The following is a 27,003-nucleotide window of genomic DNA, read 5'->3' on the forward strand; positions in this document are numbered from 1 at the left end:
TTAACATATAAAGCCAAACAAATTGTTGACTAATCATGGACCTAAAGGCTGGAATAGTGCAGATGAAGATTTGGGGGTCTCTGTTTTGGAAATAGCTGTAGGTCTATTTTAGGTATATTCCAAGGGGCCCATGACTTTACTAGTTTTTTCCTGAGCCTGACATCTGTTATGAAGGTAGATCCAAGTTATTGTCTTGGGAGATGATGTCATGGCTGGAAAAGGGACTATAAAGCTGGATCAGGGAAGAGAGTAGCTCCTAAGTATGGGAAAGACTGGGGGGTCCGGTTGGTGGCATAACAGGTTAAGCGTACATAGCATAAAGCATAGTTGAAACTCTTAAATGGTAAAGGGTCTATGCAGAAGGTGGACACTAAAACAAAGGAAAGGGGAGTCACAAAGAGACAGTTCTCCCTTTGGTCTGTAGGGGCAGAGGGGTGGGTGGGTATTGTCCTTCATCTTCAGCTACCTAAGCTGTTTTGAAACAAACTGAAGGGACAAGCTGGCTAGGGTGGGACTTGGGAGCCCACAGGTCTGATCTCCAAGCAAGAGACTGAGATTGAAAGTTAAATTCCTAGGGGCCAGGTGGTGGAGCACCTGGTTAAGTGCTCACATTACAGTGCACAAGGATGCAGGTTCAAGTCCCCTGGTCCCCACCTGCAGGGAGAAAGCTTCACAAGTGGGCTACAGGTGTCTCTCTGCCTCTATCCCTCTCTGTCTCCCTGCCCTGTCTCAATTTCTTTCTGTTTCTATCCAATAATAAATAAATAAAAATTAAATTAAATTCCTGTGCCTGCCGGGATGGCAAAGTAACTCACCTGGATGGTATCCCTACTTTGCCATTTGCATGACCCAGGTTTGAGACTGTCCCCCGCTTTATTGGAAGCAATGTTGAGTCTCTGCCATTCTCTATTTCTATCTCTGTTTTCTCTCTTTCTTCCTGAAAAACCATCAGTATGGAGCGGTGTAGCGCAGGCAACAGCAAAAACAAACACATTCCTGTGCTTGAGTAATTAAATGAATTTAGGAACCTCCAGAGCTCGAGGCTAACAGAGTTCAGTGTTTCCTGGTGGTTTTGGTTACAGACACCTGCTGCAGTGAGACTTCTGGTCCTCTCCTCACACTGTTTCTGTATGGTCCCAATACGTCCTGCTCTTCCTAATGCAATGCTTTATGTCTGATATTCTACTCCCTCCCTGGGAGGCTCTCCCAAGCCCACAGAAGCCTCATTGATTTTGTATTTTTTAGGACAGAGGAGAAGAATATTAGGAGGAAAGTCTGACTTGGCAACCAGTCTTTCCAAAGTGTGAAGATGAGGCTTGGTCCGCATGGGTGCTTCCGGAAGGAGCCAACATCATTTCGGTTGCTGGTATAAAGAGAAAGGTTCACATTCCAACAATGCAACTCAACTCTGGGGTTATTACCCACAGTTTTTAGATTCTCTGTACTCACTCTCCCTGCCCAGTACACAAGACCATTTCAAGAATGAAGTGCTTACCGAACCCTGTCCTGTGACCAACACCCTCATACAATAAATCGGTCAGCAGCAGGACTCCCCCCAGTTCATCACATTGAGTGAGGGTGGAAACTTTGTTGTTGGGGTCCAAACACTTGTAGTTAACAATGTTAATCAAGTAGGGAAGAAATCTGACAGCTGGAATAGGATGGAGGAAGTTAAGTGTTGTAGGGGGAAAAAAAAAAAGGTAATAAAAGTTAACTTCTGGGCCTAAGAAAACAGGCACTACAATAGCAAAATATGGGAACAACATAAGTGTCCATTAGCAAATGAAGAATTCAATAAGTTATAGGGCATAAAATCAATGGTGCACTATTCAGCAACTTAAAAATACAATATTGTATTCTTCAGGACAGAGTGGATGGAACGGTGATTAGGTGATTCTGCTTATTGAAATAAGTAAAAAAGTGAAAGACAACTACAAAATGGTTCCACTCAGATAAGGAATATAGAGAACTGAAACACATGAACTTGGAAGAAAAAGAAAAGCAACAAGGATCTCAGTTCGAGCCCTGGCTCCCCACCTGCAGGGGGAGTCGCTTCACAAGAGGTGAAGCAGGTCTGTGAGTGTCTGTTTTTCTCTCCCTCTCTGTCTCCCCTCCTGTCTCGATTTCTCTCTGTCCTATCCAACAACAATGACAACAATAATAATAATGACAACAACAAGGGGAACACAATGGGAAAGATAGCCTCCAGAAGCAGTGGATTCGTAGTGCAGGCACCGAGCCCCAGAATAACCCTGGAGGCAAAAAAAGAAAAAGTTTTTAAAAAGTAGCAAATCAGTCTCTAAGACCTTTGAAGAACTATGGTGCTTGTCCTTGGGGAAGTGGGGACAGACAACTTAGATGGTGAGAGCGGTATAGAATTATGCTCCAGCGGCCAGGTGGTGGCGCACCTGGTTGAGCGCACATGTTGCAATGCTCAAAGACCCAGGTTCAAGCCCCTGGTCCCCACCTGCAGGGGGAAAACTTTGCAAGTGGTAAAGCAGGGCTGCAGGTGTCTCTCTGTCTCTCTCCCTCTCTGTCTCCCCCTTCCTCTCGATTTCTGACTATTTCTATCTAACAAATAAATAAAGATAATAAAAAAGAATTATACTCCAATTATAATCTTGTATGTGGCTGATAAAATAATATTTAGAAAAAGAAAAGAAGCATGTCAGCGAAAAGTAGTCACAGTTACAAAAGTGCTTAGTGCTTCATTTGAAAAAAAAATTACAAGAATCATAACCTGGTGGAATAAACTGGCTAGAAGCCTGCATGCTCAGTGGCCATCAGTAAGACCAGAAGATTGCATGTTTAATGCAAAGGTTTATGGATATTACATGGATCAGCACTTTACTCTCAGTGCAGAGCTAAATTGAGGGGTAACATTTAGACACATCCCTCACATACACCAACAGTGCCGTGAAGAGACGAATTTGGAAAGAAAGATCACCCGATGGGATACGGAGATCTGGTTATGGGAATTGTGTGGAGCTGTACCACTCTTATCCTATGGTTTTGTTAGTGTCTCCTTTTTCAAATAAATAAAAAAATTAAAAAGTAATAAAAATAAAAAAGAAAGAAAGATCACGGGAGCAACCGCTAGAAGGAGGTGCATCCAGAGGGGCTTCTTGCCCACTCTTTGCCAAGTCTAGGCCTCACATGGACCTAGCATCCAAAGAATACTGCATGAATTCCGATAAGAAAAGATGCAGGTTGCTTGGGATAGGAAGAAAAATTGCTCCACGATACTACTGAGCTAAATGTATCTTTAGGAGGCAGATGACAATGGGCCACTAGCCTTAAAACCTGCTCCTTCCAGGTTTTAATAGGACAAAGTGCACACAAGTTTCTTGCTGGAGAGGAGAAAAGATACAGGGAGGGCAGGTCAGGTGGGTCCCCCATGCCCAGGTGGAGTTACTCCTTTTAATATTAGGTAAAGAAACCAAAGGAACATATTGGCATCCCTAGAGATATCCTGCCTATGATAATCTCATCCATGCTGCCTGGAACCTCACCTCCCCAGAGTCTTACCCTACTACTTTCTTCTAGAGAAAGACAGAAACAGGCTGGGAGTACAGATGACCTGCCAACACCCAGGTCCAGTGGAGAAACAATTGCAGAAGCCAGAGCTCCCACCTTCTGAACCCCCCCAAAAGGTTTTTAGTCCATACTCCCAGCGAGGTGAATGATAAGGGAAATGAGCCCGAGGGCTCTGTACCTCCATTCTACCAGGACCCAAAGCATTTGTCACCAGGAATCTTGTTTTTATACCAACAATGAAAGGGAAGCAAATCCAGACAACACCAGAAGAAGCCAGGCACTGTTTTTCTTATCTGAGAGAGAAGGGGGGAAAAAAAAGAAGAAAGACACCTAGAAAGTAGTAATGGGTGTAGGCCTGACTTAGAAAAGAAGTGAAGACAGAACCATTGAAAAAAACATCTCTTCTCACCAAGATCAGGATAAGGTAAGATACAAAGACGGTGAGAGTCTCAGAGGCAGATGAGGACAGTGTTTCCAAGGAGAACCAGAAGGTGATGTGAAGGGCCAGCAAGATAGCTCAATGTGGAGGGTAGATGGTTTGCCTTGTGTGACACTCGGCTTTGAGCCCCATCCATTCTGAAATAGGGAAAATGCTTGTGTTGTGCTATTTTTTTCCCTATCTCCCTGTCTCTCCCCTCTGTCCATTTCCATGTGAATAAGCCAGTTCAGAGAGGTGAAACTCTGGCAATGACAAAAAAAAAAAAAGAAAGAAAGAAATGATATGAATTGCAGATGGTAGTCTCAGATGGATTAGCCCTCTATTGTGGATTGAATTTTCACCCACCACAATTATGTTGACATTCCAATATTTCAAAATGTGATGCATTTGCAAAGAGGGTCTTTAAAGAGGTTATCAATGTGAAATGAAGTCAGTTGGGTTGTGTTCTAATTCAGTTTGACAGATGCCCACATAAAGAGAAGGGACTGGGACAAACACACAGACAGAGGGATGACCATGTAAGGATAGAGAGAAAAGTGGTCATTCATACCCCAAGGGGAGAGGCCTCAGGAAAAACCAACACTGTCAATTTCTTTCTTTTTTAATTTTTTTAAAATTTTATTTATTGGCTAGAGACAGAACTAAAATTAAGAGGGAAGGGAGAAGTAGAGAGAGAGAAGAAAAGAGAGACACCTGCAATGTTGCTTCACCATTAAGTAAGCATTCCCCACCCCACCCCTTTAGGTAGGGACTATGGACTTGAACCCAGGTCCTTAGGCATTGCAGCATGTGTGTTCAACTGGTGTGCCAATATCCAACCCTTCTGTCCATTTCGTATTCTCAAATTTTCATCTTCCAGAACTGTGGGAAACTACCCACCCAGCCTCTGTTACTTAGACCAGGCCCTGGTATTATGACAGCCTGAGCAGACCAGTGGAGTCTCTACCACTCATGAGTTGAGGGCATAGAAGTATATTTTTAAGATTTTATTTTAGTTCAAGACATTCTCTTTTGATAAATACAAGTCATTTTGTCCTTTATTACATAATAAATTATTATTGATTAAATAAAAGTAAATAAATATAAACACCAGAACATAGCTTCCAGATAAAGTAAATCATGACATTCCCCTTAGGGAGTTATCAAAAATAGAAAATGGAAAACACTGTGAGTTGAGGATATCACTTGGAACAGATCTAGGTCTCTTAGACTATTATACTCTGTTCCCTAACATTATTTAATTAATGTTGTTGGTTCTACTAATCATAATATACTTCTCTAAATTGATGGTCCTAATCTGAAACTTACTCAGTCCTTTTCATTTTTCCCTAAGGCAATATCCAGTCACAGAAGCAAACATCTTAAGTGAAATGTGGTTGATTGCTGGGTTTGTTATGGTGGATAATTTTGACATCTCCCAGTTTCTTCTGCTTTGTGTCACCTCCTGAAAATCCTTCTTCGAGAAACTGTAGTGTTCCACTGCATATTTTTTTTGCTTGGCTTCAAAAGGAGCTAAATATTTCTTCTGAGAAGTTGGGATGAAAGTATGCTTTCCTATTCTACCCGCTATGTCCAACTGAAAATCATGGAAGTTATGTGACAAACAACTTACAAAAGTCGTGAAAGACAGTCCCTTGATGGATCTTGGAACCCGAGAATCAATATGGCATTCATTCCTGCCTTTTCTTTTTGCCTCATGATACTCTGTCTTGATAAAAATTAACTTCACAAAAATCCTTCTTTCCCTAGTAGAAGAACAATGGAGTACAGTATAGCAAGACACAATTTCTGACAATAAACATTTTTTCCTATTAGCAAAACTCACTGAGAAATGTAAGCTAGTCCCATTTATAACAACAAAAGCCAAATTGGGGAGTGGGGGCCTAGAATTCCACACACTTTGGCAGTTAACAGCCACTTCAAAACTTCTGTCTGCCTTTCCAAGCCATGATGGTATCAGAGAAAGTCAACTAAAATATAAAGTGTTGTTAAAATTTCCGGGGCTCTTGCCGGGCCGGCTAGCTTCACGGTGGTGAACAGAGACGCGGAGACAACGGCTGGGCAGGGCAGCTGTATTTCTTTATTCAGGAACAACGATTCACAAACTAAGACAAACTAATCACCAAACAGAACTCTGCTGTCTCTTTGCGGCGGCGCAAGCACTCTTTCTTTTACTCTGGAACTCAGGAACCCTCTCCCTTACTCTCGAACTCAGAAACTCTCGCACCCTCGCACTCTCGAACTCCGGAACTCAGGAACTCTGTCACTCTCGAACTCTGGCTAACTCTGGCACTCTCGAACTCAGGAACCCTCTCCCTTACTCTCGAACTCAGAAACTCTCGCACCCTCGCACTCTCGAACTCCGGAACTCAGGAACTCTGTCACTGGGGAACTCAGGAACTCTCGGACTCCGGAACCCTCTCCCAGGGTCCCTTGGGGCGGGGCCAAGCAGGCCCGCGAAATTAACAGGACTCATCCAATTCTCTTGGAGGGGGAGGGCTAGAACAAGCCAATGTAAAGCATACGACAATAAAGTTTAAATTAAATTCAAATTATAGTGACATAAGACCCAGATTTTCATGTTTCAATAAAGCATGCTCATCACTGAAGATTTAAAAAGTAACTGATAAAAATAATCTAACTACAATAATGATGACATCAATAGTAATAATAACTACAACAATAAAGCAACAAGGGCAACAAAAGGGAATAAATAAATAAAATGATGTAACATCATGATAACAGATGCGTTAGAATTTTCTAACAGAGAATGCTCTGCATCATCATAAAAATGTGCAGTGAGCAGCATTAGGCATATTTGAAACATCTGAACAATTCACCAGTCTCATCATAGAAATTAGGAAAATGTAAAAGAACCAAATGGTAATTTTAAAACTGGAAAATACAGAAACCAAAATAAAATAAATGAAAAGATAAAAGCAGAAAACAAAAGAAAAAAATTAACTGCACTGGAAAGTAAAATGATGGAAACAACTCAAAATGAACTACAGAGACAATATAAAAATGAAGAGAACCCTGAGGACTTGTGGGAATTTATGAAAACATATAAGATTTACAGGACAGGAGTGCTAGAAAGATAGCTATAGAGGATGGGGCTATTTTTCCTTATAGTAATTTTCTTTCCTTTTTTTCTTCCTTCCTTCTTTCTTTCTTTCTTTCTTTCTTTCTTTCATTCTTTCTTTCTTTTTTTTCCCACCAGAGTTATTGCTGGGGCTCCATGCCTGCACCATGACTTCACTGTTCCTGGAGACTTTTTTCCATTTTGTTACCCTTGTTGTTGTGCTTGTTATAGTTGTTACTGTTGTCAGAGATGTTGTTGTTGGATAGGACAGAGAGAAATCAAGAGAGGAGGGGAAGACAGAGAGGAGGAGAGAAAGACAGTCACCTGCAGACCTGCTTCACCACCTGTGAAGCGACCCCCCTGCAGGTGGGGAACCTGGGGCTTGAACCGGGATCCTTGTGCCGGCCCTTGCACATTTGCCGTATGTGCTTAACCCGCTGCGCTACCGCCCAGCCCTTCCTTATAGTAATTTTATAAAAATTAGTCAAATAAATAATAGTTGAAAACTTCTTCTGTTTGGTAAAATTAAGAAAAATCATCCCAAAATTAGACATTTGAGACAGTGAAAGAGTGCAGATATGAGTTTTTCAAAGAAGTCCACATCAAGATGTGGAAATTAGAAAGAAGCAACATATCTTGCTTTCACTGAAAGCATTAAGAAATGCCACCTCACCTATAGGACAAAAACTATTCTAACAGCAAGGAACTGCTCATAAGGAACTGTAGAGAGACAAGTTGTCCTTCTAAAATGATGTATCCTGTCGTTTTCGACGGGTTAGGTTGTTTTCACCGGGCTGGCTTCACGGGCAGGTAACAGACGACCAGGGACTCATAGTTGAGCTGTAGGCAGTATCTCTTTATTCATGCAGGACGCAGCACAATCTAAGCCGAGCTGAGCTAAACTAAAGGTAAGTACTCTAAAACTCACAATGCTGTCTTTATATATACTTGCCAAGTAGGGTGGAAACAGGGTGTGACATAGAGAGGGTGGAGAGAAAAGTGACTGGTGACAATCAGAGTGTGACAAGGAGAGGATCAGGGTGTGACAAGGAGGGGGGGTGGAGCAAAAACATATCATGAAACAGTGGGGATTGAACCAATGCCCTGGAGGGAGGTACTTGTTAACAGCGGTTATATAAATAGAATGAAGTGGTTATGTAAATAGAATAGTGTTAAGCAGGGGGGATTTAAACCAAATGAAACAGAAGGGGTCTCATGCATACCAACAATTCCCCCTTTCTTTTTAACTAATGGCCATTATGGGGTGAACAGAAACGTATATCGTACAGGCGTTTTCAAAAGAACTGGCATATAACATGGAAAACAAAATAGGCGAGCAGCAATAACCAGTGTGATGCCAAGGGGAGCTTTTCTTGCCTCAAAGGGCAAGGCCTAGCAGGCGAAAGGGCATTTCTTGCCTCTGGGAATGCTTCATGCCTCTGGGGGCATCTCTTGCCTCAAAGGGCATTTCTTGCCTCTGGGAATGCTTCATGCCTCTGGGGGCATCTCTTGCATCAATGGGTGTTTCCTGCCTCTGTGGGCATCTCTTGCCTCTTGGGGCGCTTCATGCCTCTGTGGGCATAACCTAATAAGGAGGGGGAGCTTTCTGCCTCTGGGACAGAGCCTGCAGGCGAGGGGACATGGTCTATAAAGTTTCAAGGCAACTGGCTGAAGTTAGTCTTTGAGAAACACAGCAGTGTGTACCAGTAAGTCCGATGGAGGTGTCAGTCCAAAGTAGCTGACCACAGAAGAAAATGCCAAGGGATGAAACGCTGTATGTCTGTCTCGATGGGGAATGTCGGCCACCTGAATTCTGCTTTTCTGTAGAGAGTGATCTTTGGAGTCTGTGAATCTGTTTCTTCAGGTCGTGCCAGGTCTCATCATTGGTTTCCGGGGGCGATGTCAGAGAACCGGATCCAAATGGATTTCCAGGAATTCCATTTGAGTAGATGCTTTTTCATGTGAAGACTTTGACAGCTGAAATTCACTTACTTGTCGAACAAAACTTGTAGCAGATTAGAAGTTTACTATAATTGATAACTCCATTATAATTGGAATTTCTTTCTAGTATGATTTTAAGGTTGTTTAAATAGTTTAAACGCAATAAAATGTGGAAAGGTAAACAGAAGAACCACGGTTAAAAGCCTCAGGCATGGGAATAATTAACATAATCATTGCACTATCTGCCCCACCCATAACTCTTACAGTTTTCAAGATTAAACATTTCAGATTTATGCCAAGATAAAAAAGAAATCAAAGGAGGAAAAAACAATTTTTTGGATTGTTTTTGGATGTCTCTAGAAATCATGGCTGCGTCCAGCATTTTTTTTTTAAGTCAATGTCAAACAAAAATTCAGTCATTCAAATCATTCTCTTATGAAACGCAACTTGAACCAGATTATCAAGATCTCACCATGTAGGATTAAGAATCCCCGGAGGGCGACCTAGTCCAAAAAGGTCCTCAAAATTCCATTTAGGGTGCTTCTGACTGTTCCTGCTGGATTGCTTCAGGCACCCATTTTTAAAAGTGTCTTCCCATCGAAGAAAGAATCCAATCAGGAGAGTAGAACTAACCACGTGTCTCCATACTTGGGAACTGCCAGGGTACTCAAGAATGTTCTTCAAATTAGAGTAGTCCTTCTCCATGGGAAACATTTGAGAAGAAGTCCAGAAAGTTCTAGGGGAAATCCCCATGCATATCCCAAGGTCTACGATCACGGTCATAAAGAACCAAACTGTGGCCTGGAGCAAAATGTAGTCCTTTTCCTCAGGAAACATGGGAGAGGGAATCCAGAAAGTCCAAGGAGAAATCTCCGTGCATATCCCAAGCTCTATGATCCTGGTCATAAGAAACCAAAGTTCCCGGTCAGGGAAACAAAGTTTGGCCCAGAGCAAAATGTTCCAGAGACAGAGTAACTGTCTCATGATGAAACAGTAGAGGCTTTGGCAAACCTCTTCATAAGTAGAAGAGAAGACCACAGTGCATAGGTAGGCAAAGTCTTCACTTATCTGGGAGTTGCGCAGGTCTGGCCCCACGTTGGGCGCCATATGTCGTTTTCGACGGGTTAGGTTGTTTTCACCGGGCTGGCTTCACGGGCAGGTAACAGACGACCAGGGACTCATAGTTGAGCTGTAGGCAGTATCTCTTTATTCATGCAGGACGCAGCACAATCTAAGCCGAGCTGAGCTAAACTAAAGGTAAGTACTCTAAAACTCACAATGCTGTCTTTATATATACTTGCCAAGTAGGGTGGAAACAGGGTGTGACATAGAGAGGGTGGAGAGAAAAGTGACTGGTGACAATCAGAGTGTGACAAGGAGAGGATCAGGGTGTGACAAGGAGGGGGGGTGGAGCAAAAACATATCATGAAACAGTGGGGATTGAACCAATGCCCTGGAGGGAGGTACTTGTTAACAGCGGTTATATAAATAGAATGAAGTGGTTATGTAAATAGAATAGTGTTAAGCAGGGGGGATTTAAACCAAATGAAACAAAAGGGGTCTCATGCATACCAACAGTATCCTACAAATCAATCTTAGAAATAAAATTCATATTTATAGATAAAAGGAAAAATCAAGACATATAAAGGACACTAGGGTAATTAAAACTAGAATTATCTGAAAAGAGTGACAAAAAGAAGTTGTATAAACATAAAGGAAGGAATCTTGAAATATCTAGAAGAATAAACAAAATACGATTAAATAGAACAACTCACTGTTTTGATTGTATTTTATCAGTATAACAGACATTATAATACTGTATGATATGTTTTAAATTTATTTATATGGAAAATCAGGATACTCCATAAGTTTTCTTTTTTTATTTTTTTAAAATTATCTTTATTTATTTATTGGATAGAAACAGCCAGAGATCAAGAGGGAAGGAGACATAGAGAAGCAGAGAATCAGAGAGACACCTGCAGCCCTGCTTCACCACTTGTGATGCTTTCCTCCTGCAGGTGGGGATACGGGGCTCGAACCGGGATCCTTATGCATTGTAAAATGTGCGCTCAACCAGGTGCACCACCACTCGGCCCCATAAGTTTTCTACAATTATTTGAGTTGGGAAAGTTTGAACATGAGTAGAATAAGAAGGTATAATACACTACAAAGTCATAATTATAACAATATTCTAAAAACATATTTAGAACAAACAGAAGCCTTTATCAAGAGATACACTAAAACACAGTAGTTATTTACATGTTAAAGGAAGCCACAAAAAAAAAAAAAACAGAAAAAAGGAACAGTTGAGAATAAACAAATAAAAGAATAAAGTGATAGGTTTAAGACCTAAGAAACATAATACATTTAATTTAAATGGTTTACAAACACCAATTTAAATATGAAAATTGATAGTGCAGATTTAAAAAGACTGTTCATATGAATCTACCAACTTATTAAGTAGATGATACAGTTATATTGAAAATAATACAGGCGTGGGTGGGGTCAGGGTGGTAGCACAGTGGGTTAAATGCATATGTTGCTGAGTGTAAGACCTGTATAAGGATCCAGGTTTGAGCCCCAGCTCCTCACCTGCAGAGGGGTCACTTCACAAGCAGTGAAGCATGTCTGCCTGTGTCTGTTTCTCTCTCCCCTTCTCTGTCTTCTCCTCCTCTTTCGACTTCTCTCTGTCCTAACCAACAACAACAGCGATGGCAACAATAACAACAGGAACAAGGGCAACAAAATGGGGAAAATGGCCTCCAGGAGCAGTGGATTCCTAGTGCAGTCACTGGGCCCCAGCGATAAGCCTGGAGGCAAAAAAAAAAAAAAAAAAAGAATACAGATCTATGGTATAGGGTGTGGTATGGAATTATAATCCTATAATCTTGTAAGCTTTTTAAAAATAATTTTATTGAGGGATTCATGGCTTATTGTACATGGGTATGATTTCTCATCTTCCTGTAGTAGGTGTCTGTCTACAGCACACTCTCACCCCAAACCTAGATCCTTTCCACCATCACATGACAAGTCTCCAAAGCCCTCTCCTTCTTCCCTATGATCCCCAGAGTCCTTTGCCTTGATCTACCCAGAGTGCTTTGCCTTGTAGTTAGTTATGCACTATACCCAGTCTAAGTTTCACTTTGTGATTTCCCTTTCTATCCCTATTTCATAAGCTCCACATATAAGTGAAATTGTCTGTGTTCATTTTTGTCTGCATTTTGGCTTAGTTAACATCATTTCCTAAAGTTCCAAGATGAGACAAAGAAGATGACTTCTTTATTTTTGACAGTGGAGTAGTAAGAGTAGTATTCCGTTGTGTATATACACTACAAAATTTTTAGTCATTCACCTGTCCTTGAATGTCTAGATTGCTTCCAAGTTTGAGCTATTACAAATTGTGCTGCTATGAGCATAGCTATACTGAGATCTCTTTGGATAGGTATTTTAGTTTCCTTTAGATAAGTCTCTGGGAGAGAAATTGCTGGCTCATAAGTTAGGTTCACATCTAGTGTTCTGAGAAATCTCCAGACTGTTTTACTCCCAGCTTGTTTCTATCTTTCCCTAGTGGGGTCTGGGGAGGCATGATTCCAGGAGACCTTTATTTTTTTCCTCCAGGGTTATTGCTGGGACTCGGTGCCTGCACTAGGAATCCATTTCTCCTGTTGGCCACTTTTTTCCATTTATTATTTTTTTATTAGATAAGGCAGAGAGAAATTGAGAGAGGAGGAGAAGATAAAGAGGGAAAGAGAAAGATAGGTACCTGCAGACTTGTTTCTCTGCTTAGAAAGCGATCTCTCTGCAGGGGGAGAGCCGGTGGCTCGAACTGGTATCCTTGCGCCTATCCTTGAGGTTCATCCTATGTGCACTTAACCCGGTAATACAGCCTGGGCCTGTGTCTGCTGAATTTTCATCCAAGGGCTGGGGAAGACTATCCACATGAAATATATTTCATAAGAACTATAGAGGATGAAAACAAATAGATTTAGATGATATCTTCCAAGCAGTGCTAGCCATGTCCCAGTTATAATAATAAAATGCCTGTCTCCTGTTTGACCGTGCTTTACAGCTGGGAATTGATACAAAGAATACTTTCTGTTGCATAAGTGTAAGCCACAGCTGTCCCTTCAATCCAGAAACCCTCTCTTGTAACACTCTTATCCAGGTCACAGGTGCATCTGCTCTGACTGTGTGTTCCACCTTTGCACGGTGTGGGTGTCTTGTTTATGGACACACCTAACAGTGCTTGAGTTAATATGCCAACTACACTCAAGGCACAGGGATGTGACAACCTCTCTGGAAGAATGAGAGGTGCCTCCTTGTGGAAACCTTCAGAACTCAGCAAGGTTGTTACCCGTATACTCTGTCCAGATACCCCCTAACTCTGGATTGAGGATCCTTCATGGCAGACTCTTGGCCTTAGTCACCCCATGACCCCTGCTGCCTTGCTATTCTGAAGCTATTCCCACTTCATAAATGTCTGTTTCAGATATATCTTAAATATACCGTTTTTAATTCTTTTTCAGATTTTAAAATCTTTACATGGTACATCTTTGCAGAGAAAGCACAATAACCATGAAGGGCAGTTTAAAAGCATTAAACTTGAACAAAGAAGTCAATACTATGTAGATGCAGACCCATTCATGAAAAATGGGTTCTGCTACCCTCTGGCCCTTGGCCCTGGGGCAGATTGCTCAGATCTAAAACAAGGTAAAACAGCAGCCCTTCCACAGAACTCAGGTCAGGGTTAAATGGGTGACTCCTGCAATGTGTGTAGTCTATGCCTGGCTTACAGCAACATTCATTCACCTGCTTCTCTCTTGATTAAAGCAGCCTGTTAAAATAAGGTTCCCCCTGATGATACTAGCCCCCTTGTTAGTATATTGAAAAGTGGGTACTTCTGTTCTAGTTTATACCCTGGGAAAAGTGGACTCTATAATCACTACTCACTCAGCTCTACCCTCTCCTCATCCTCTCCCATGAGGCTGCCCTTGGCAACCAGAGACACCAGCTCCTGAAGATGACAATGGTCTAGACTTGTCCTTGCCAACAGCGGAGAGGACTTCCTTGTCAGGTCAGGGATCCCTGCAATATCAATAACTGCCCTGCCCACAGCTGACTTTCCATTCACTAGACAAAAGGCTCCTGGGTCCTCAGGGAGGACCCTTGGCAGAAAAGAATCCCTCCATGTTCCAAGGTCATCCTGCTCACTATCTTTCACCAGGAGTTTCTGCTTCCAGCGATGTATGCTAGTATCCTTTATCTTCACCACAGTCAGCAGTTTGCAGGAAGTCACGCAGGACCTACCAGCATCCACAACTCTGTATTGCATCTTCTCCTTGAATGAGACAAGATCTGGTGACTTTCTGATATCTTTCCTTTCAGGTTCATCCTCAGGCCCTCCATAATGAAGGATTGACAGTCCCAGTCATAACCAGCAAGACAGCAAGAATGTTTCCACCACCTTCCACCACGGCTGCCTACTAAGGGCAGAACAGAGCATCCTTCCCAGAGCAGTTTGGTGGAAGACCCCCACCCCCATTATCCAGACTGCAGCTTCTGAGACCCTGATCCGAGTCCAGCAAGTGAAGAAACCTGGATTCCTGAACCACAGACACTGAAATAATTCAACTTTGTCAGTTAAAGTCCCTAAGATGTGTTGTGTAGAAACAGACAACTAAAAGGCCATGCGGTGGTGTTAGGGAGTGGTATACCTGGCTCAGGTACACCTAACATGCACCTAACATGCACAATGACCAGCGTTCAAGCCCCTCCTCCTCACCTGCAGGGGGAAGTTTCACACGCAGTGAAGCAGTGCTGCAAGTGTCTCTCTTTCTCTTTCTCTATCTCCCCCTTTCCCTCTAGACTTCTTCTGTCTCTATTCAGTAAATAAGTGAAGACAATATATAAAAAAATAGGCACCTACTACCAACATGCTAAGCTTTAAGTCATCCTAAAATACCTTTTGATTTAATTCTTTATTCCTACTGAAATACTCTCATTAAGACATGAGAAACTGGCATGGAATTCTCACGCCTAATCAGCCCTCATGAGTAAGTGTTCGATGTTGCACTTCAGTTATGAAATGATTATTGTTTGCATTTCATTCAGAGCCCACACAGCATCCTACTGTTTCCTTAATTTACTTTCCTACTTTTCATCTTTTGAAATAGAGGTAACCTTTAGGAAACAATTTTCTTTCTTTTTTTTTTTTTTTTTGGAGTGGCACCTTTTGCAATATCCATCTCTCAATGCATTCAAATTAGGTATGTCTTTCCGGTGTGGATGTGTTCAAGGCTGTGCACCCCCAGGACACTGCATGGTTCCAGGTGATTCACTCACTTGTCTTTCTCTGAAGCCACAGGGAATGATTAAGTCAGCAGGGCCCACTATGAAAAGTGCCCTTGGTCCTGCAGGCACCCAGAGATGAAGGCTGTCATCTCTGGGAGTGCAAGCTCTGGGCTAAATAAGCAAGCAGGGATTTTCTTTAAATCTCTGCCCCTTAGTTAGGTGTTCCAATTTACCCTATTCATTGTTGGCTTTCATTTCTGTCACTTCCTTCTTATTGTCACAACACAAATGTAAACACAGGTCTCCAGTCTGTGATGGTTCCTTTTGTATCCTCTGCCAAACTAAAGGTCCAAATCTAATAAAACTGAAAAGTTGAGTTTGGGTTTGGGTCACAAAGGAGGACAGAAGTAGGTGCTCACTCACCTTGCTAATGCGGCAGTGCCCCAGGGTCATTTTCACAGGTAGGTAAAAGGCATTGTTTTAGGGGTGGGGACACAGGAGTTGGGGAGTCAGCATAATGGTTATGCAAATGATGTTCATGCCTGAGGCTAAGAGGTCCCAGATGCAATCCCCAGTACCACCATAAACCAGAGCTGAGCAGTGCTCTGGTATCTATCTATCATATCTCTCTATCTATCTTTCTATCTATCTATCTATCTATCTATCTATCTATCCATCCATCTATCTGACATCTGTCATCCATCTACCTTTCTTACGATATGTCTCTCATTAAAATAAAATTTAAAAATATTGATTCACTTATGGCAAGCTGTAATGATAGAAAATCTATCATTTTCAGTGATTTGTAAGAGATTAGTTCAGTGGCATTAAGGATATATATATATATATATATATATATATATATATATATATATATATGTATGTATATGACAGAGGAATTGAGAGGAAGGAAAAGACAGAGGAGACACCTGTAGCATTGCTTTACCACTTGTGAAGATTCCTCCCTGTGGGTAGGGACTCGGGACATGAACCTTAGTCCTTACACATAGCAATGTGTGCACACTACTGGGTGTGCTACTGCCCAGTCCCAAGAGGAATGTTTTCATCATTTTACCTTCACCTTTGACATTGCTTGAGGAATCTTTTTTCTTTCTCTTTTCTTTTTTCTTTTACTTATTATTTTGTAACACTGTAGTTTCATTACTTCATGTCAACTTTTTCAGATAGAAAGAGATAGAGAGAAGAGAGGGGACCAGGCAGTGGCACATCTGGTTAAGCACACACATTATAGTGTGAAAGGACCCAGGTTTAAGTCCCTGATCCCAACAGGCAGGTGGAGAAGCAGGGCAGCAGATGTCTCTCTGTTGCTTTCTCATCTCCTTCTCCCCTCTTAATTTCTCTGTTTCTATCCAATAACAAATAAATAAAATAAACAAGGGAGAAAGAGATAGACCATAGTACCAAAGCTTCTTCAGTGAGGTGAGGCCATGCTCAAACCTAGGTCACATGTGGGACAAAGAAATCTCACACACCACACATACTACCAATTAGTCCTTCTTCACAATTCTGCGCTCTGTCTTCAATTCCTGTCCTATCACTTCCATAGTCCCCTGACCTGACCACTTTTGCTTTTCTGCAATACACTATACACATTTTTTTTAGAAACAAAGAAATTCCACTATCAAGTATGTCCAACTTAGAGGACATAATTATGAATTCATATTCTTTTCTTTTTGCTCTACATGCCAAATCTTTCTGGCTGTTTTTTGCTTGTTTGTGACTCTAAAAGGTATCTCATGTAGTTACAGGTATTATCAGGGTGAGCTTTGATGTCACTGACCTGCCTGATGGTCAGAAACTGAAGTATCCAGTCTAAAGTAAACTTTAAAGCACCTCAGGCCCTGAGCAGGGCTCCCAATCACCATGGTTCCAGGATCGATTATTAGGACCTGCTCTAGTGAGACAACTAAGATCAGCCTTTCTCTCTGTGTGGTTTATGTCTGGTGGGTAGATGAAGAGCCAAGTGGAGAGGTGATGCTTGGGTTGAGCACTGATGCATCTGGATGTCAGATGCGTATATTCTAACACCCTTTTATTTGTGCTATTGTTATGATTATATATATATAATACAACTACTTTTAAATATATGGAAAAATAGTTTTAGTACATTCTTAGTCCTGTGCTCACATTATCATTATCTGTCTTCACAACTTTCTGGTCTTCTCAGACAGAGTCTCCTTACCCATGAAATAGTCACTACTTATCCTCCATCCCCATCCCTGGCACCCACCTGTCATACTCCATCTTTCTGACATTGCTCTAACTCTTTCATATTGAGAGTCCTGTGGGTTCTCAGAAGACTCCCTGCCCCTATGGCACCAGCAAAGTCATGGAGTAGAGATGAGCATGGCCACACTGGCCAGGCACACAAAGAGCACTCTGTTGGAGGCCTACTCTCCAGACGCCTCATGTGGACACATATCTATGATTGTCACCTGCTTTCAGGACCCATGCAACTTCCTCTCTCCACCTGCCCTTGGACTAGCTCTGCAATTGCACTAAACCAGGGAATGGCATAAGCTCTAGGACAAGCACACCCAATTTCCAGGGGTTTCTTTCAAAGCCTTCTCATTCAACAGGGACTGGGGAGAGAGAATATCACTTAAAGAGCAGAACACTCCCCATCCTCTTCAAACAGATCTTGCCCACCCTGCTCACCACCTCCTGGTTTTCCTGAACATGGACAAAGCCAGGCCTGGAGGACATAGAACAGGTTGGGTCACCTTCTTGGCAGGTCTCAGCTAGAAGGCCTGCCCTCTCTGAAAAGACTGGATCCTTTGTTTCCTGGAGGCTTAGGTCCCCAGAGTCCCAATAGCTGACTGCTACATGTGGCTCCATCTCTTCTATGGATAGAAAATATAACTTGTAAACCCAGGCAAAAGGTGGAATCAAGCATGCATACCTCAAGGAGATGACAGATCTCTCTGTAACCCAAACTCTGCTTCTCTGGAGTTCACTTGCAACTCACCTCTACTTGGAGATTCCATATCATCCAATTTTAGCAAGAACCCTGATAAGTAAATTTAGCCAAAATTCCCCATTTTCTGTATCGAATCACCTCAACATTTAATGAAGTTGTTCACACTCTCTACTGCACCCAAGTGATGTCTGATCCCCTGGCCTACTCTCAGCAAGAATCCCGTTAGGTTTGTTTAGCCAGAATCTCTGTCTTAGTGATTTTCCATTCATTGACCTTCACCCTGGTTCTTGTTGACAAATCGCCACTTTCCCTTATCCTATTCAGAGTGGAGCCAGATGTCTGTCTCCTGCAGCAAAACCCTCCTTGTGGTAGCCACATTCCTTCTCCTTAACTGAGTGATGTTGGCTTTACAATACTTCAAAAAGTCTCAGAAATAGCATTTGCCTTAACACATGCCCTAGATGTCTCCTTTCTTCCAGAGGCAAGCCAAGGGGCGAGTGCCAGGGAACTTGGCAGCGCAGAAAATTCAGACAGGACAACTGCCAGGAAGCTCATACAATAATCTAAGCAAGAAACAACAGGGATCACGGAAAACACTCAGCTGTATTCCAGAAAAGAATTACTTGAACTGTAAGTTATACTATTGTTCCTTCAGAATAATTCAAGAATAAACTTAGAAATCTTGGGAAAAGGTTATTTTTGAAAACAAAATGTAAAATTTCTATCTGTCCTGGAAGAGGCATACAAGCAGAACAAAACTGTCCTGTGCTTTGGGTCACCTTTGCCATGGGTGGTCTCATCAGATGCTTCCCAGTGCCAAGACTCCAAGAGAACTCCAGAGGTGTTTCTAACGTTTGATACACTGGGCTTAATGCATCTTATGTGGCCTCAAACTTGTGTTACCAAACTCTCACAAACACCAGACCATCAGAAAATGTCTATCAAGACAGATAAATTGATTGGTGATAGATGCTGCATGCCAGCACAGTTGTTCATACACACATAAGCATATAGAATATATACTATACATATAATCTTATTTACTCATTCAGACACTAAGATTACTTTTATATCTTGACTATTTATGAATATGATTGCAATGAGCATGAGAGGGCAGACTTGTTTAAGATACCCTGTTTTTATTATTTATTTATTTATTTTTGGATAAACACATAGATAAGGAATTGCTGGGTCATGTAACAGCTCTATTTTACTTTTTTTGAGGAAACTCCATATAAGTTTTTATAGAGACTGTACCAATATACAGCCTCAACAGAAGAATAATAGATCAATAAATTATCATATACAAGTGTATAATAATTTGAGTTACAATTTACATACCATATAATTCTCAGGTTTTAACTAAAAAATCAGTTTGGGATTAATTGAGTCTTTGCTAACAAATATTATTCTGCATTGCAGAAGCAACATTCTATCTTTCAGATAGAAGTGAACAATTCTCTTAAAATGAGGTAAGGAGGGTGATTTGATTTTTTGTATTGCTTATCAAGGGAGTGGATATTGTTAGGGCTCGGTGCCAGCACTAGGAATCCACCTCTACGAAAAGCCATTTTCCCTCTGTTTTTCCTTTCTGTTATACTTGATAGGACAGAGAAATTGAGAGGGGCAGAGGAAGTAAAGAGGGAGAGAGAAAGAGAGACACCTGTAGACCTGCTTCAGTGCTCTTAAAGCCACACCTGCTGCCAGTGAGGAACAGGGGGCTCAAACCTGCATCCTTGTGTGGGGTTTTTGAGCATTGTACTATGTGGACAGAACCCGGTGTGCCATTGCCCAGTCCCTAGGTGACTTGAATTTTAAAAGCAACAGTTAGATATTTTTTCTGAAAATAATATATGTGGAGATTATTTATTTATTTATTCATTTATTTACTTATTATTACCAGAGCACTCCGGCTTATGGTAGTGTGGAGGATTGAACTTGGAACCTTGGAGCCTCAGGCATGAGAACCAGGTTGCATAACCATTATGTTATCTCCCTGCCAGTGAAGGTTATTCTTTGAAATGTTCTTGAGAATGAGTCCTGTAAAGCACACACCTTTGTGATTAATAAACTGCAATAATTTATAGTGATGCATGAGAAATTATTCTTTAAGATTAAAGACAGGTCAATCATGAATCATATCTCTTAGAAAGAATCAGTTTGTAGTGTCAAGATTGTGTTTCCCATTTCTGTTCTTGGTTTGATGTAAAACGCCGAAACCAAGGATTCTAGGGAAGGAGGGCAGGGAGGGGCCTAGGGGAGGACATAAGGGTCCTGATGTATGATGGTGAAAGAAGACCTGAGTTAGGGGTGAGAGTGTTTTACAGACACCTCTCATAATGAAATGAGAATTACCCATGTGTCAACAACTATGCTGTAAACTGGCAAACCCCCCATAAAAAGATTAAACAAATAGCTAGGTTTCCATTAAATAAATGAATGGCCACAGATGACTTCCAGATAAGTGAAAACTAGGAATGATATTGGTTATGAAATAACACTATGCAGTTAGTTCAAGAGCAAAACCGACACATTCAGAAACAACACTAAAAGCAATTTGGAAAATACAATCTCATAATAAGGCAAATGCACACTTCCCTAGATCCAAAATCAGAACCCCTTTATATAACTTTTGGGGGAAACTGCTGCTGGATAAAGAGGAACTTCCTTCCTTTGCCCTAGAGAAGTGACATCACTACCTCCCGGAGATGACATACACTTTGGGCTTTGTAGCTTGGCAATTTTGCACGCTTAGGAACTCTCTTTCAACCCCATGTTCTCATTTCGTTATATGAATTTCCAGATGTCTTTAATAGAAATAGAAGTTGAAATTAAACCTAGCTTAGTAGTTGTAGTATATAAAGTTTTTCATTTCGATTACTGTTATTTAAATCTATTTGTTTGGTTTGTCACTTAAATAATCCTATTATCATTAAAACAATATAGGAGGGAACATGAGCATAACAGTCTGGCTACCTGAGACAGACAAGCTTCTCAAAGCTATGTAACCTTGAGCACATGTGATCTCCAGTAAATCAAGTCTCTTAGAATTAGGATTCTCATCAATAAATAAACAAAAATATTGTCCCCGTGGAGTTGTCAGGGTGATCCAGAGTGATAAGACATGTGAAAATATTATGCTACAAACATTATCAGTTTTGCTGTTATTAGTCATGGTAATATTAATAATTATATTCTCAACATGATATATTTAACTCCCACCAAAACTTCTAACCTCAATGGTAAACACAGACATGTTAATGTATCCACTTTGCTAATCCTGAAATGAAAAACAAACAAAGCCTGCATTTAGCTCTGTGGTTAACACCTTCTCTGGGAGCATCTGACATGTTGACAACAATCGGTTCAGTCAGATTATGGGAGGGGAAAAAAACAGGCAAGCTATTTCGGCTTACTGAACTGAAACTGCAGGTCATCTTTCTGAAAACTGTGCTATTCAGTGAGACACTTTAATGTCACAAAGACACAAAAGGGGAAAAAAAAAGTCCTCTTGTTGAAAAAAAAAACAGCAGTTTTCAAGAACAATTGAGATAGGAACGTTGTAATTGTATCTTCGCAAAGATACATTTCAAATTAGGAAGATTCAGTGGCCAGGTGATGGTGTGCTCCAGGTTGAGTGCACTTACTGCCATGTGTAAGCCCTGAGGTTCAAGCCTCTAGTCCCCACCTGAAGGGAGGAAGCTTCCCTAGCAGTGAAGTAGTGCTACAGGTGTCTTTCTCTCCCTGGCCCTATTCCCCCTTCCCCTTTCAATTTCTCTCAGTCTCTATTGAATAAGATGAAAATAAATTTCAAAAGTATGTTTAAAAATTTTGCAGATTCAGCATATAACATGAGAAAGTAGCTGCTAACTAGTGAGATGTTAATGGAGGGCGTGTGGCTGTTCCTTCACTCACCTTCATCCTTTTAACTCAGACGTGTAGATGGTCTTTCTACCTGTTTATAGTTGATTCATCGTAGTGGTTGCAGGGGCTATATAGATTGTTTTATAAGGTGAACTTTATAGAAGCTGTAGGACCATATGCTCATTTTTCAGATGATGACAGAAATTTGAGAGAGGTCCTATGACTTAGTAACCTCAGCATCAATGAGAATCTAGCATCCTTTCACCACCTCTTAGCCTTCTACCCCGGGTCTTTGACTGTCCATAGCCTTTTATCAATACAAAGTCAGTTTTTTAATTTTAGAGAGACAAAAGAAAATAAAGTGGTAGCAACAGCAGATTCAAAGTTTACTGGGACACTTTCACTCTCCCAGAGAGCACCGAGACTCCTGGAGCAGATGAAGGAACAAGACACTGTGTTGACATTCAGACAACTGTCGTCGGCACCTCATGCACTTGAAGAAGTCAGGGGTGGAGACCTGTGCTCCTGGCCCCTGAGCCAGCTATTGTCCATCTGCCACCTGTCAGGGGGTGTTCCAAGTAGAATGCTGACAGATGTCCTCAGAAACGTTAGAGAGCTGGATGGTCTGGTAACTTAGAAGCCGTGACCAAACAGCCTGATGAATAAATAGTATGACACCAACCCGTATCCCTTAGAGGAAAAGAACGCACATCTCAGTTTCAAATCTGGTATCACTGAACAAAAAGTCACTTCCCCTGGGTCCTGGGGACTGCGTCTAAGATGAAGAATTGCATCACATGTTGGATCACCCAACAAGATGTGGTGAGGCCCAACAGACCTACGTCACAGGAGAGGAGCTGCATGGCCAAAGCCAGAATGCAACAGGCAGTGCACAGACTGCCTGCTTACACATGACAAGAATTCACGTGGCCTGATGGGTCTTCCTCACTTTCCTACTCTCTGGCATTCCGGTGAATCCCTTTTGCACTATTGTGGGATAAGTGAGACAGTCAGTTTCTTCAAATGAGCTTAGCTTGTCCTTAGGTTTTTATCTTTTAGTCAGGCAAAAAATGTTTTCATTCCTCTTATCCAAGAAAAGTTGGGTCTTCATCTATCAAAAGGCATATCTATGCTCCCAAAGCAAAGAGTTAAGCACATTTTATTTATTATTTTATTTATTTATTTATTTATTAGAGAAAGAGAGAAAGTGAGAGGTATGGGGGAGATAGAGAGGAAGAGAGACAGAGAGACAGCTGCAGTTTTGCTTTAGCACTTGTGAAGCTTTGTCCCTGCAGGTGGGGACCAAGGGCTTGAATGGTCCTCGTGCACTATAACGTGAGCACTTAACCAGGTGTGCCACCGCCTGACACCGCATTTTCTTTTTTTTTTTTTTTTTTTTTTTTTAAATTTTTAATTTAAGAAAGGATTAGTGAACAAAAGCATAAGGTAGGAGGGGTACAACTCCACACAATTCCCACCACCCAATCCCCATAACCCACCCTCTCCCATGATAGCCTTCCCATTCTCTAGCCCTCTGGGAGCATGGACCCAGGGTCGTTGAGGGTTGCAGAAGGTAGAGGGTCTGGCTTCTGTAATTGCTTCCCCGCTGAACATGGGCGTTGACTGGTCGGTCCATACTCCCAGTCTGCCTCTCTCTTTCCCTAGTAAGGTGTGTCTCTGGGGAAGCTGAGCTCCAGGACACATTGGTGGGGTCTTCAATCCAGGGAAGCCTAGCCAGCATCCTGGTGGCATCTGGAACCTGGTGATTGAAAAGAGAGTTAACATACAAAGCCAAACAATTTGTTGAGCAAACATGGATCCCAAGATTGGAATAGTGGAGAGGAAGTGTTGGGGAGGTACTCACTGCAAACTCTAGTGTAATCCTGCTTTCAGGTATATATTTTGCAGTAGTTTATGGATACGTGTGCGCATACGCTCTCTCTCACAGAAACTGGTGTATGTCTAGGTTATGGGACTTTGTTAGAAAGTGAACTACCTGAGATGAAATTAGAGTGTACTATAAAAGGAAAGGTCTCACCCGAGTAATGAAGCTGAAGGGTTGTCATTCCACACGTGAAGTCTCTGGATACACTCTGAGGTGAAGCATGTTGAGATGGCAATCGTTGCTTTGGTTAGGTTGTGATCGGCGGATGCAATATTATTTGGTATGGATTGGGAGAAGCATATGGGAAAGTGAGCCCTATCCATGGGTGCCAGGACTGGGGGAAGTAGGGGCTCTATAGTGAAGATGTGAGGTTCCTGCTGTCTTAGGGTTCAAAAAGACAATCAATAGTTAATATTATCATCACATTATTTGTTAATTGGGTTAACTTTGAAAAGTCCCTTTGTTATGGTTTGCTGTACAGTACCCAGTATCTTGTATATAGCTGTGCTATTGGAAGCCTCCAATCTACTTGGTCTAGGCTTTTGAGAGAGTCCGCATATCAAATACGTAGCCTATCTATTAAAAAGATTCAGTTTGTCTCCTGAGAACCTTTGAGACATACAATTGATTTCCCCCTCTCATATTAATTAACTACTGATTTATATGTCTACATTTTGCTAGGAGTGTACATAAACACCATTCCCATCACCAAAGGACCGTGACCCATCCCTCCCGCCCATTCCCACCCCCCACTGGCCCAGAAAGCTACATGTCTACCCCTCACCACTGGGTTTTTTCTTTGGTGCCCTACTTACAATTTGATCAGGTCCTGCTTTTAGTTTCCCTTTCAGATCTTCTAAGTCAGCTTCTGTTGATGAGTGGGATCATCCCATACTCATCTTTAACTTTCTGACTCAGTTCACTTAACATAATTCCTTCTAGCTCTGTCCAAGATGGGTCAGAGAAGGTGGGTTCATTGTTCTTGATAGCTGCATAGTATTCCATTGTGTATATATACCACAGCTTTCTCAGCCATTCATCTGTTGTTGGGCACCTGGGTTGCTTCCAGGTTTTAGCTATTATGAATTGTGCTGCTATGAACATAGGAGTACACACCTCTTTTTGGTTGGGTGTTATGGAGTCCTTGGGGTATAACCCCAGGAGAGGAATTATTGGGTCATATGGAAGGTCCATGTCTAGCCTTCTGAGGGTTTTCCAGACTGCTCTCCACAGAGGCTGTACCAATTTACATTCCCACCAGCAATGTAAAAGGGTTCCTCTGTCCCCACATCCTCTCCAGCATTTGTTGCTGCTGTCCTTTTTGATGTATGCCATTCTTACAGGAGTGAGGTGGTATCTTAGTGTTGTCTTAATTTGCATTTCTCTGACAATCAGTGACCTAGAGCAGTTTTTCATATGTTTGTTAGCCTTTTGGATCTCCTCTGTGGTGAGTGTTTTGTTCATTTCCTCTGCCCATTTTTGGATGGGGTCATTTGCTTTTTTGCGGCTAAGTTTGCTGAGCTCTTTATATATTTTGGTGATTAGTTTCTTGTCTGATGTCTGGCATGTGAAGATCTTCTCCCATTCTGTGAGGGGTCTCTCTGTTTGTTTAATTGTTTCTTTGGATGTGCAGAAGCTTTTCAATTTGATGTAGTCCCATTGGTTTGTTTCTACTTTGGTCTTCCTTGCAATTGGGTTTGATTCATCAAAGATATCCTTGAGGTGTAGATGGGAAAGTGTTTTACCAATGTTTTCCTCTAAGTATTTGATTGTTTCTGGTCTGACATCTAGGTCTTTGATCCATTTGGAGTTGATTTTTGTTTCTGGTGAGATAAAGTGGTTCAATTTCATTCTTCTGCATGTTTCAACCCAGTTTTCCCAGCACCATTTATTGAAGAGAGCCTCCTTCTTCCATTTAATCCTTTGGGCCCCCTTATCAAAGATTAGATGCCCATAGGTGTTGGGATTTACTTCTGGGCTTTCAATTCTGTTCCACTGGTCTGTGTGCCTATTTTTGTTCCAGTACCATGCTGTTTTGATGATGATGGCTTTATAATATAGTTTAAGGTCTGGGAGTGTGATGCCTCCATTTCTGTTTCTTTTCCTCAAGATGGTTTTGGCAATTCTAGGTGTTTTCAGGTTCCAGATAAATGATTGTAGTGTTTGTTCTATTCTCTTAAAGAAGCTTGGTGGAACTTTGATGGGTATTGCATTAAATTTGTATATGGCTCTGGGGAGAATGTTCATTTTGATGATATTTATTCTTCCAATCCATGAGCATGGGATATCTTTCCATTTCTTGGTATCAGTTTCTATCTCCTTGAGTAGCGACTCATAGTTTTCAGCATACAAGTCTTTCACTTCTTTGGTCAACTTTATTCCTAGGTATTTGATTGATTTTGCTGAAACAGTGAATGGGAGTGATTTCTGGATGTCTTCTTCTTCAGATTTAGTGTTTGCATAAAGAAATGCCACTGATTTTTGTACATTGATTTTGTAGCCTGATACCTTGCTATATTGCCTAACAACTTCCAGTAATTTTCTACTGGATTCTTTAGGTCTTTCTATGTATACTATCATATCATCTGCAAATAGTGAGAGCTTGACTTCTTCCCTTCCAATCTGTATCCCTTTGATTTCTTTCTCTTGCCTGATTGCTATGGCAAGAACTTCCAATACTATGTTGAAGAGTAACGGTGACAGTGGGCAGCCCTGTCTAGTCCCTGATCTGAGGGGGAATGCTTTCAGCTTCTCTCCATTGAGTATGATGTTGGCTGTAGGTTTGCTATATATAGACTCCACTATCTTGAGGAATTTCCCATCTATTCCCATTTTTTGTAGAGTTTTGAGCATGAATGGGTGTTGGATTTTGTCAAAGGCTTTCTCTGCATCTATTGAGATAATCATGTGGTTTTTGGCTTTGCTTTTATTGATGTGATGAATGACATTGATTGATTTACGGATGTTGAACCAGCCTTGCATTCCTGGGATGAATCCCACTTGGTCATGATGAACAATCTTTT

Source organism: Erinaceus europaeus, chromosome 10 (assembly GCF_950295315.1).
Source record: "Erinaceus europaeus chromosome 10, mEriEur2.1, whole genome shotgun sequence".
In the NCBI taxonomy this organism is placed as follows: domain Eukaryota; kingdom Metazoa; phylum Chordata; class Mammalia; order Eulipotyphla; family Erinaceidae; genus Erinaceus; species Erinaceus europaeus.